Source organism: Canis lupus, chromosome 26 (genome assembly GCF_011100685.1).
Source record: "Canis lupus familiaris isolate Mischka breed German Shepherd chromosome 26, alternate assembly UU_Cfam_GSD_1.0, whole genome shotgun sequence".
In the NCBI taxonomy this organism is placed as follows: Eukaryota; Metazoa; Chordata; class Mammalia; order Carnivora; family Canidae; genus Canis; species Canis lupus.
Genome location: NC_049247.1, coordinates 32,238,077 through 32,249,181, shown reverse-complemented (window position 1 = coordinate 32,249,181; position 11,105 = coordinate 32,238,077). Strand labels below are relative to the sequence as shown.

General features: G+C 43.5%; 1 long non-coding RNA gene across 6 annotated transcripts; it reads left to right on the top strand.

The window, feature by feature from the left end:
- The first annotated feature begins 3,169 nt into the window (after window positions 1–3,169).
- On the top strand, window positions 3,170–9,624 carry LOC111092673. Of its 6 annotated transcripts, none has more exons than XR_005379029.1 (6): window positions 3,170–3,446; window positions 3,790–3,978; window positions 4,569–4,647; window positions 4,913–5,019; window positions 6,811–6,926; window positions 7,585–9,624. It is a non-coding gene; the product is annotated as an uncharacterized LOC111092673 (long non-coding RNA). The 6 variants fall into 6 exon arrangements; XR_005379027.1 differs by having other exon boundaries at window positions 3,790–4,082; XR_005379032.1 differs by lacking the exon at window positions 4,913–5,019 and having other exon boundaries at window positions 3,790–4,082.
- Window positions 9,625–11,105: the final 1,481 nt, after the last annotated feature.

Here is an 11,105-nt window from a genome sequence, read left to right as displayed (position 1 = left end):
AATAATAAGTACATTTAAAAATGTTATAGGTCCTAGAAAATAGTAATACTTTCTTTGGGTTCATCAATATGACGAAGAAATTGGACACCTTGATCACATTACAGTGCATGATTTTTGAATGAGAATATGATAATTAATGACATTTTAGGAATGATTTAACTCAACTGCCTTATTTTATAAGTGAGAGATCTTATCCCATCAAGGCCAGATAGTTAATGAGAAAACATTAGATAAGGTGCTAAACAAGATAGGGGATTCTCAATTTTTCTAATTAATTAATTAATTAATTAATTAATATATTTTCTTTCTTTTTTAATATTTTATTTATTTATTCATGAGAGACATAGACAGAAGGCAGAGACATAGGCTGAAGGAGAAGCAGACTCCTCGCAGGAGCCGGATGTGGGACTCGATCTCAGAACCCTGGGATCACGCCCTGAGCCAAAGGCAGACACTTAACCACTGAGCCACCTAGGCGTCCCAATATATTTTCTTTCTTATTAATTTACTCTCTTCCTTATCTTTCTATGAAAAGATCTTCCCACCCACCAACCCAAGAGAAAGCAGAGGCTTAGATTGCACATTAATTTTCTTTACAGGTATACATATGCTTTTAAATTTTCCCGGGGGGGGCAGTCCAGGTGGCTCAGTGGTTTAGCACCACCTTCAGCCCGGGGCGTGATCCTGGAAACCCGGGATCGAGTCCCACATCAGGCTCCCTGCATGGAGCCTGCTTCCCCCTCTGCCTGTGTCTCTGTCTCTCTCTCTCTTTGTCTCTCATGAATGAATGAATGAAATCTTTAAAAATAAATAAATAAATAAAATTTAAAAAAAATAAATTTTCCCAGGGCTCAAAACATTTTGTTGTTGTTGTGTGTTTTTAATATTACCTTAAGTGGAGACCATTGTAATTCTCAAGACATGGAAAGACGATAGGTGTCTTCTTAGAAGTTTGGCATGTCGGTGCTGCAGGAGATCGGCTAGCCCTCACTTACCTCTCCTCGGGGACACATAGGGTTGGTGTGGACAAAGGTAAGGCCAGGCTTAGTTTCTGCCCCATTAATCCTAACCCCATACCTTTCTATCTCCTTTTTTTTTTCTTTCTCTTTTTCTAAAGGAAAAAGAGAAATGTAACTTCTGAATGCAGCAAATATAAGTGAAATTATTAAAAGGTTAAGTTTTAATATTATACAAGATCTCTATTATAAAGATATATAATTCCCAAACGTTACTACTTTGAGTCTCATTTGTAATAAATTCCTCTAGACACCACACATGATCTCAAGACACTGGCTCACGTCCAGCACATTCAGCAAAGCTCCTCTGACTTGTAAAGGGGAGAAAAACTCTTAGGACTAGTCTCCATCGCTCACATCAGCGCCAAAATTTTGCCCTGTGAATCCATTTTCAATCATTTTGTGCAGAGTGGGTGAACGCTGAAACTTCCACAAGCAATTCTACTCTTACCTCTGACTCTGCAGCTGATGAGGTGATTCACTGAGGCTGCTGTGCACGCTGAGGAGCTGCTCGTGTGCTGGGATTAGGATGTGACCTGGTATCCTGTGTCGGGCATAGATCTAGGGCAGGAGAGGAAGCGTGTTTGTGCTGTGACATTGCTGTTCAGAAACTCAGATTTATTATCAGATCCTCCCTGGGTGGACAGACCAATGGTGAGTTGCTCAGCATTCCTGCAAGCATTCCTGAAGTGAGTGATTTCTCTGCATTCCGAACCAGTGTCTCATGAGGTGTCAACGTCAGCCAAGATAAACTGTAGAGAAAACAGAAGCATGAGGAAATTGTACGTGCAAGTCAGTGATGTCATTAGCCTGAAAAGATGTCCTTCCACTTAAGATGACCTTCTAACCAGATGGTTTTCCTGACCTAGATTTTTCACCTTAATAGTCCCATTTGCTTCCTACCTGTCTACCGGCTGATTTGGTTTTCACTCAAATATGCTGGAAAATAAATGTGAGAACTTTATATCTTCCATTCCAGACATCACCAACAAAGTTCTAATAAACTCCTCCTGCAGGTAAAAAGCTCCTATCAACCTTGCTTAAAAAGAAGCCAGACGTTAGCAGAAGACAGCGAAGGTCCAAACAACACCTTGAGGAGGTCATGACTCGTGCCAACTTACTAGTTTTAGAGTCGGGTTGCAGGACACACTAAGGCTAGTTACTCTACCTTTGGGACGAAAAGGAGGCAGGTTCTTGAACAGTGCTGAGGGTCCAGCCGAGGGACTCAGATTAGCCAGCTGCAGACTCGGTGAGCGGAAGGACTGGGAGCCAGAAGGAGGGTGCACACAGGATGTGGAGAGGGTTGGGACAAAGCAGAAGGGCTGCAGTCTATTTTAATGAAAATAAAAGCAGCTGAGTTCAGGAATTGCATCAAGCTGGCTTAAAGGTGTAAGGAAGGCAAGTAAACCCCTGAAGATATATTTTTCTTAAGACTGACACTGACTTCCTACACAAATACGTCAATAGTCTAAAAAGTGTCAGCCATGATCTGTGTGGAATCTACCTACATGTACCTTATTCAGTGTGGTCTCCACATGGTTCATTAAAAATATTAGCTCTTGGGGCACCTGAGGGCTCAGTCGGTTGGGTGTCCAACCCTTGGTTTCTGCTCAGGTCATGGTCTCAGGGTCGTGGGATCGATGCCCTACACTTAACTGGGCGTCTACTTGAGGTTCTCTCCCTCTGCCCTTCTCTGTGCTCGCATTCTCACACGGAAATAAATGAATCAATCTTTTAAAAAAGTGAGCTCTTATAATTAGGCATCAGTTTTATTTTCAGAATCAATATTCTGACACCCACACCCCCATACACACCCTCCAAAGCTCCAAGGGAAAAATAGCCGTGAGTGAGGTGGGGAGAGAATCAAGCGGCTCCCTGGGCCAAGTTAAAGCCGAATAAGTTGTATTCATAGCAGACAAGGCAAAAATCAAGGGAGAAAATGATGAAGCAGATAAAAAGTGCACTTAATTATGATTAAGGGGAAAATTCATAACCTGTAACCCACCAAAGATAGAGCACAAATGGCAGCCTAAGATTTAGGCCACACGGGGGGAAAGCACAGCAGAATATCGTGTAGAACATTGAAATTGGCCACACTCTGTTGTTTTGGAGATAGAATTAGGTAAACACAGAATCTCTGCCTTGGACCTGACCTAGCAGGACCTGCAGTGACCCCACCCTGTCCCCCACTCTGCGCTCACCTCCCTCCACCTTCACCTCTACCTGACACCACACATTGCCCACATACCAAGTTCCTAGAACAGCGAGTGTGTCAGGGCTGCCAACCAGCTTCCACCATCGTCTCCCTCCCGCACTGGCACTCCTTCCACTGCCCAGGTCATGTGAGACGTCGGGCCTGCTGGATAAGCCGCTGTGTCTCCCTGTCCTCCTGTGTAACCTGAGCGTAATAGCGTGACCTAAGTCACAAAGGTACAAGGGAGAATTAAATGAGGGAATCTCGTCCTGGGACACACGCCATCACGTTATCAGAAATACTAGACTATGAAAGTATTTTTTTAAGGCAGTAGAAAACACCTTAGGAATGATGTGACCTAAAATTGCACACCACAAACAGCTTACACAAATATTTCAAAATTTCACTAATATCTCTAAATTTGTAGTTGCATCGTGGCTAATTATAGGTCAGAAAAGGTCAATATGATATTGGATCTTCTTACTCCCAGTAGATTTTGCTGTATGATGATAAAGGATATTATAGTGGCCTGGAAAATAAATATTTATCTAGGTGTACACATTTCTTCTGTTCTTCCAGCAGAAACCTAATTTGCAACTCAGACAAGTTAACAAAACTCTGATTTGTGGGAATAGAATTGCCCTGGAGATAGGTAATGCTCTAAATAACACACAGGATCTCAAAAGAAGCTGACAAAATGAACAACTGATCAGGCTGTATATTCGGATGCTGGTTCTTGGCTCCTAGAGAAGAGGAGCTGCTCAGATGGTCAGTGTTGCTCTGAAATATGCGGGGTAGTGGATGCCACCCTCCCATCACCATCACCTGGTGGACCTACACTCCGACATCCTCGCTCAGCTCCTGTTCCTGGGGTACAAATTTCCATTCCACTCTCATTTCCAGACCTAACAGGCAAAGTCAGAATTTACTTCTTGATTTATTACGCTTACGTAACTTGGTGATGGACAATGAGAAATTTCATTGACATTTACACGACTTTTTTAAAAAACATATTTTATAAAAAGTTTGTATACATATACACAGGTGTGAGTGTGTGTATCCCAGAGGCTTTCGCATTGAAATGTTCCTTATGCCTGGATAACATCCCATCTTATTATATTTTTCTCGATGACCTCTATATTCTGAATGTTCATAGAAAATACATATCACTATAGCAAATTGCTATCTTAAACAAAATGTGAGTTAAATTTTGATCAAACAGAAGAAATACCTCTGCCAAGTCCCTGGTTTATCTGATACCCTAAAAATAAAGAAGTCACGTTTCTAAGTCAAAGATACTTACTTGACAGGGAGTCTTCAGGTTTTGTTGCTATTGTTTCTTTGCTTATTTCTCACAGCAACCTAACAGTCTACTAGACGATAAACCACCCCCTGGGGAAAGACCATCTAGTTAATCCTGGAACCATCATCAGCCAGGTAGGCTTTGGTTTTCACTCATTCATTTTCTCACTGACAGTCTTTGTGATCAAACCACGGCAACAAACTATCGAGAAGATGATTGGGTACACACCTATCCTCTCATGCTTTTCTCCAGGAGCTTGGATGTCCTTAACTTGTCCTGATGATACTTTCATCTCTTTTTAAGTACCTAGTCCTTTGCAAATGTGTTGATGTATATAGTGATGCAGAGAGCAAAGGCAAAAGAAATATAGAAAAAAAAAAGATTAAATTTCCTTTGTAGGCCATTGGCAAGTACTCGGGACAGGGCGACCCTCCAGGAACTTGACTGCCTCGCTGTTAATACTGTGCTGGGGGCAAAAAGCAGCCTTAGTTTAACTCCAGGACCCTGTGAGTATATGTTAAACATAGAGACATTCCTTTGGAAAATTCGCCCATCTTCCCCATTCCAGCCAAGATACGTGTTGGCGATCATTCCCCCAAACACATGGGTCTCTGATATACATCTGAAGGGTCTCATGACTCAGGTACTATTAGACAGTAATAAATGACCTTCTTCCAATAGCTAGCCCTTCAAGGTCCTGGAAACCTTGATTCCAAATTCCTTAGAGACTCACGTTCTCCTTAACCCCTCCAAACTTGGAAGTATACAATGGGCCATCCGCCATGACCCCAGCCACTCTTTCTGCCCATGGGTCCTGCCTCCGTGCTTTAATAAAACCACCTTTTTTGCACTGAAGACATCACATGAATTCTTTCTTGACCTTTTGCTCCCGAACCCTGAACATCACATCACACCATACAGAGATAAAACAAAAGTTACCAAATTCCAAGAATAGATCCATGGAATAACTCAGTTAAGTGGAACCCTAGGGATCCCATTACCCATCAGCTCATTTTGTGCATCAGAACACTGAGGAGGACCAGGGAGGCAGAAGGTGTCCACTGGGCTAGTTAATGCCTTCCTCCCAGGTGTGGTACAATCTCCAGTTCTTTCCAGCAGAAACCTTGCTCATTATGAAATCCACAGACTCAGAAAAGTAGAGTCAGATGCTGAGATCTTTTCAAGATGATTTTTGCGATGTCAGCTTCACACGGTGTGATTGCAAGAGAGAGAGAGAGAGAGCAGGGCTGCTGCCAGCACCCAGAAGCTGGACAGCGCCGGGAGCAGGGTGCACATGGCCCTCTGGGATGGACCTAACCTGACACCCAACACCCGGCCCAGGTAGGGTCGCACTTTGGTGCGATGCTTTCCAGGCTGCTCACTCATTAACTCCTGTTCACTGAGCACCTCCCTAAGCAGTGACCTGCCCTAACAACCTATCAGAAGGTAGCCGACAGAAAGGGCCTTGACCACTGGGCATTTACACTCTGATGGTGGGAAGGCAGCAGCACACACAGGGGGAACCATCGCATGAATAATTAGCATATGTGATAAGTGCTATGAAGACCGTGGTTAAAAAAAAAAAAAAAAAGACCGTGGTTGTCATGGTTTTGATGAAAGAGTGAAGGAAGGACTTCCTGAGAAGGAAAATTCAAGCCGAGGACTTTTGTAGGAAAAGTTAGAATGAAGCTCATTATTTTTCTAATCATAGTTTTTTTTTTTAATGATGTTAATCTATTTCCAACCCAAAGCTCCGAAAGTCAAGGTTACTGTCCTGTTCACTCTGTGTTCTGCCAAAGAAGTGTTTGTTGAGATTCACCAACTAATTTCTAACAGCCCCACCCCACAGATGCTTCTCCACATCCAACTGATCCACCGAGGCAGGAATTATTGCAGACATAGATTGCTCCATGAAGACTAATATGTGGTCCCTTTGTGAGCTTCTCCCAGGAGTTTCACTGCAACAAACAGTCATGCTGAGTGAACATGGACATTCAAGTTCAGACAGGATCAGTTCTCTGCTGTCTCTGTTCTTTGTTTCCCAGGATGAAGATGCCCCGCCCCCCACTGGCCCAAAACACAGAAAACCAGAACACGAAGATCTATTTTATTAGGAGTCTCAAGAAAATGAGTTTAAATGAGAGAAAATGGGATAAGTGGAAATTTCCAAAAATATATTTATAAATTTATTGATAATTCCCAATCTGACGCCTGTTTTTGGAACCATTTTTTAGAAAGTTTTGAGTTGGTCTACCCTACGGTGAATCTCATATAGCGTTAATAAATGTCATTCACAGGAATCTATAATTGCATTAAATCCTCATCCCAATAAACTGACAAAACCCCAGCCTCAAGCACAGTTCTATCTGCAAATGATCTTTGGTATTTAACAACTGATGAAGCAGTGTCTTATGTAAGTAAAATCGCTGGTTTTGTCTGGAGGCTTACAGAATAATAAAGCTGTTTATACTGATTAACACGCTAATAAGTAACATCTTGGTTCCGAAGCACCTGCTTGATACCTGAAATGTTTGCCTTACCTACTAAGCCCTCAACTCCATGGCTGGTCACAGCCTCACTTAACTGTGTTCCTCATCACCATTACTAAGCACAGGAGCAACCACCAATTTTTCAGAGAACATGTGGTGGGCGCTCTGCCCTCAGAATGTTCTGTGATGACCAAGCTCCTAGGGAAACCTGGTCACGAATGCCACCCTGGGTGAAATTTCACTGAGAAATGTGTGTACATTAGTTCTCCTGGTAAGATGTTGGCATAACATGGGATGCACGGTTTATTTATTGACATTTTTTAAAAATCTAAGATAAATTCAGGGAAGCAAAGAGATAAGATGACAGATACTCTGGATGCCAAATGGAAAGTCCCACTGAGGTGTGGGTCATGGCTTCACATTCCACCTTCACCGAAGCCATCAAAGTGCCAGCCAGTAAACACTTTGAGGTGTGGCCTCCATGAAAATGGGATTAGTGTCTTTCTGAAAGAAAGCCATAGGATTCTAGCATGGGGAGGAGGAGGAAGAAGAGAAGTAATTCAGTTTTTAAATCTCATCCAGGTACGAAAACAGAGTCAGAAGATCCACAGAGATGTTATGGGGTCATTTCCACAGCCTCGAACATGGAGTGACCATGGTCTGTCACAACAGTCTTCAAGGGATGTTGGATCAGGGCCCTTGAGATTTCAGCTCCAGGTCAAGGGCCACCTACCCACCACCAGCATGAATTAATCATAGAAGGATCACACAACCCCACACACTACAAGGGGAAGTTGACCGCCTTAGTTCCACTCAGGAGCAGTTAAAACAAAATACGTCAGAAAATACGCTTAGAGACAAAGAATGGAGCCTGAAAGAAGAGTAAACAAAAATGTGACAAAATGATTGATAAATGTGACTTCTGCCATAGATTTCCTAAATTAGTGTAAGAAACCTGAAAAGCAACTCCAGAAACAGGGCCGTGTTCATGGATTCAATGAAGATGCACGTGTCTGCTCAGCAGGAGGCGAGAGTTTGCAGTCCGCAGAGACGCTCCCTCCTTCATACAACATGCCTTCTAGATGGGGGCAGGGAACAGGTGACATGTAAAGTGCACAGTGACAAATAAAGACAAGGTCCCCATGCCCTGGGGGCTCACAGTCAAGTTGTGGGAGCCACCACCACACAAGAAGCAACAGAGAAGACCCTGCGGATATGGATGGTCAACCTCACATGTTGCCCTGTCTTCATTTGATGAAGGTCTCATCCAAACCCCAACAGAATAACGCTTTATGGGTGATGCTAGTCATGAGTGAGAGCAGGAGATTAAACGGGGAGGTGGGTCACACCGAGGAAGCCTGCAGAGCCACAGCTCAGGGTCAGAAACCAACTGGATTCATGGGGTTCGTGTGCACGTGTAAGGAAGGCCACGCACACCATTGTCCCGCTCAGGTTCTCCTGGCACAGCAAGCTCCTTCCTTACCCGACCAGCTATCACCATCCTGGGGGTGGCTCAGTGTGGTCCTCTCCCCCCACCACGTCGGGGTTTTAAGGCCTGAGCTCAGATTCACACACAGAATTCATGACCTTGAGCCATCCGTCCATCACGGAGTCACGTCCATGGCTTACATGGTGACACGAGCAGGGGCCTGCAGGGATGCCAGGGCAGAGCAGAAGCATGTCCTGCCTCTGTGGACTTACAGTCTGGCCTGTGGTATGAGTTCCCTGCTCTGAAATAACACAAACCCACTGATGAAGAACTATCTACACAGGAAGCACACAACCCAATGCAACAACAAGTGCTTCTTGGTAAAAAATTATGATTTTCAAAAGCAGTTTGAAAACTGTGCTCATTCTTTCTCTCATTTTCTCTCTCTCTCTCTCTCTCTCTCTCTCTCAAACCCTGATACCTGGTGTTACTGTGAAGATTTAATAAAATAACACACAGAAAGCGGCTAGCACATAGTAAGCCATCATAAGTAGATTAATACCCACCATTTTGGTGGTGATTGATATTTACTATTTTCTTGTGCAAATAACATATAATTTGGCACACTGTTTTGGAGATGGGACTGGGGCAGCCAAGAGCCTTCAGGCCTGACACAGCTGGTACTCGGTGCTGAGCATCATCATCCAGAAGATGTGCTGCATCCCTTTCTGTGACTCTACTGCAGACACTTGTGTTTTACAGAGAAGGGGGCTGGCATCTAGAAAGATTAGGCATCATTTTCAGAGTCAACAGAGGTAAATCCTAGTAAATTTAGACCAAGCATCCAGACAGTCTGACCCCAGGGCCTGTGCTCTTAAACCGCTCTTCAAAATAAAACACAGCTGAGCAGAATTCAAGTCAAAAATATAAAAAGTGGATTAACTCTGCTTTTCTGTATACTATGGCCTTGGGTTCAGACTCTAGAGACCACAGCAGAGGCATCCGGTAGGCCGTGAGGGATTAGCCGTGCACCCCCCACACCACCAGCCTTGAGGGCAGAGATAGAGCCAGGCCAGCCCCCTTGTGAGGGGGCACCAGCCCAGGTCCCCCGATAGCCCCCTCTCTCACTCACCCGCAGGGAGTGCAGTCTGTGGGTGATAGCATGACCCTCGTCTTGCACTTGTTCAAGGCAGTTAAATATAATAAATAACCACAAGTAACTGTTCTGTTTCGCTCTGGCTGCAGAGAGATGCTTAGAAATAACACTCCATCTCAGTTCAGAGGGCCGGGGAAGGGGTGGGAGAGATCCCCGAGAGCTGAGGGTGGTGCCAAACATCCCCGGGGAGATCTACCTGTTGCTGCTCTTCTGCACCCCACAGTTCCCATGCGCACAAGGAGGGCCAGCTTCCCAGATTTCCCAATTTCTCAAGAAAAGCTACAAGTATGACATTTTATAAGAAATGCCTAAATTCCCAGGTATTGGGAATGAGTTGTAAATGAAAAAATCCACTTTTCTGTATGATGGGCCAGCACATCTGAGCAGGTTACATCTGTAGGAGAGTTTAGACACACAGACCCCAGCTTTACAAGCCCTTACGTCATTCACAGGGATGATTTCACTTCAAAAACAAGTCACAGGTTAACTCTGAGAACATATTTGTGTCATGGTTTCATGGAGACTAAAGGAAAAGAGATCTATTCACTATTTATCACCACCTTTTCAAATTTAGCAATTTCCTCTTCTCTCCAGTGCCCACTGGGCTGATTCCAACAGGTCAGAAAGGTCAAGTGATGCAATGAGGGATGGTTCATAATAAGCAGTGCATTCCTGTAGGATTTGGGACCCCACCACCATTTTTATTTCAAAACAGGTTAATTAATGGTCAGTAAGACACATCAAGACTCTTTTCATACTTATTGGGCAAAACCATAGAGGCAACATGCAAGTATCTCAAGCTTTTTTTTTTTTTTTTTTTTTTTAATCAAATGTAGCATTTCAGTGAGCTAATCTTTGAAACCACCTTTTGGTTGGCAGAGGAGTCTGACTGAGGCTCAAAGCAAACAAAACTCTCTATTCAATGTAATCCCCACATTATCGTATTTACTTAGAACTGAGTATTCACTGAAAGTTAAAAACAGGAGAAATCTGGGGGGTTTTCCTCCTCCAATAACACAAAAGTCTGATTTTCAATTAAGTATCTACATCATCCCAAGCGCTGCTTCTGTAACTAACCCACACCGGCTGCCCCTGCTGCCCCCAAGCCCGGGGCTGAGCTCGATCCCATCAGAAGAAGCCATTGGCTCAAATCGGCACATTAGGATTCCTGTGCCATCCAATGAGCACCTTGAGCGATGTTCTCTTTCCAGGAGAATAGCAGACATGTAAATCGTGTTTCTTGCAAGTGTAAGAGATTAAAGTATTGGGTGTAAAATTGGAAACAAAAGTACATGTTGCCAAACCATCTCTCAGCTAAGCTTCAAGAGAATATTTTTTACCAAATGGAATATTTATGACATTTTGCCCTGAGAAACAATTGCACTCTTCAGAAACCCCTGTACTGAGAAGTCGAGGTTGGGAAACGTTAAGTTAGTTTTTACTTACTTATTACTATTTTGTTTTGTTTTGTTTTACACAACTTTCAAAGGATAGGACACAGATCAGTGAGAGAAGAGA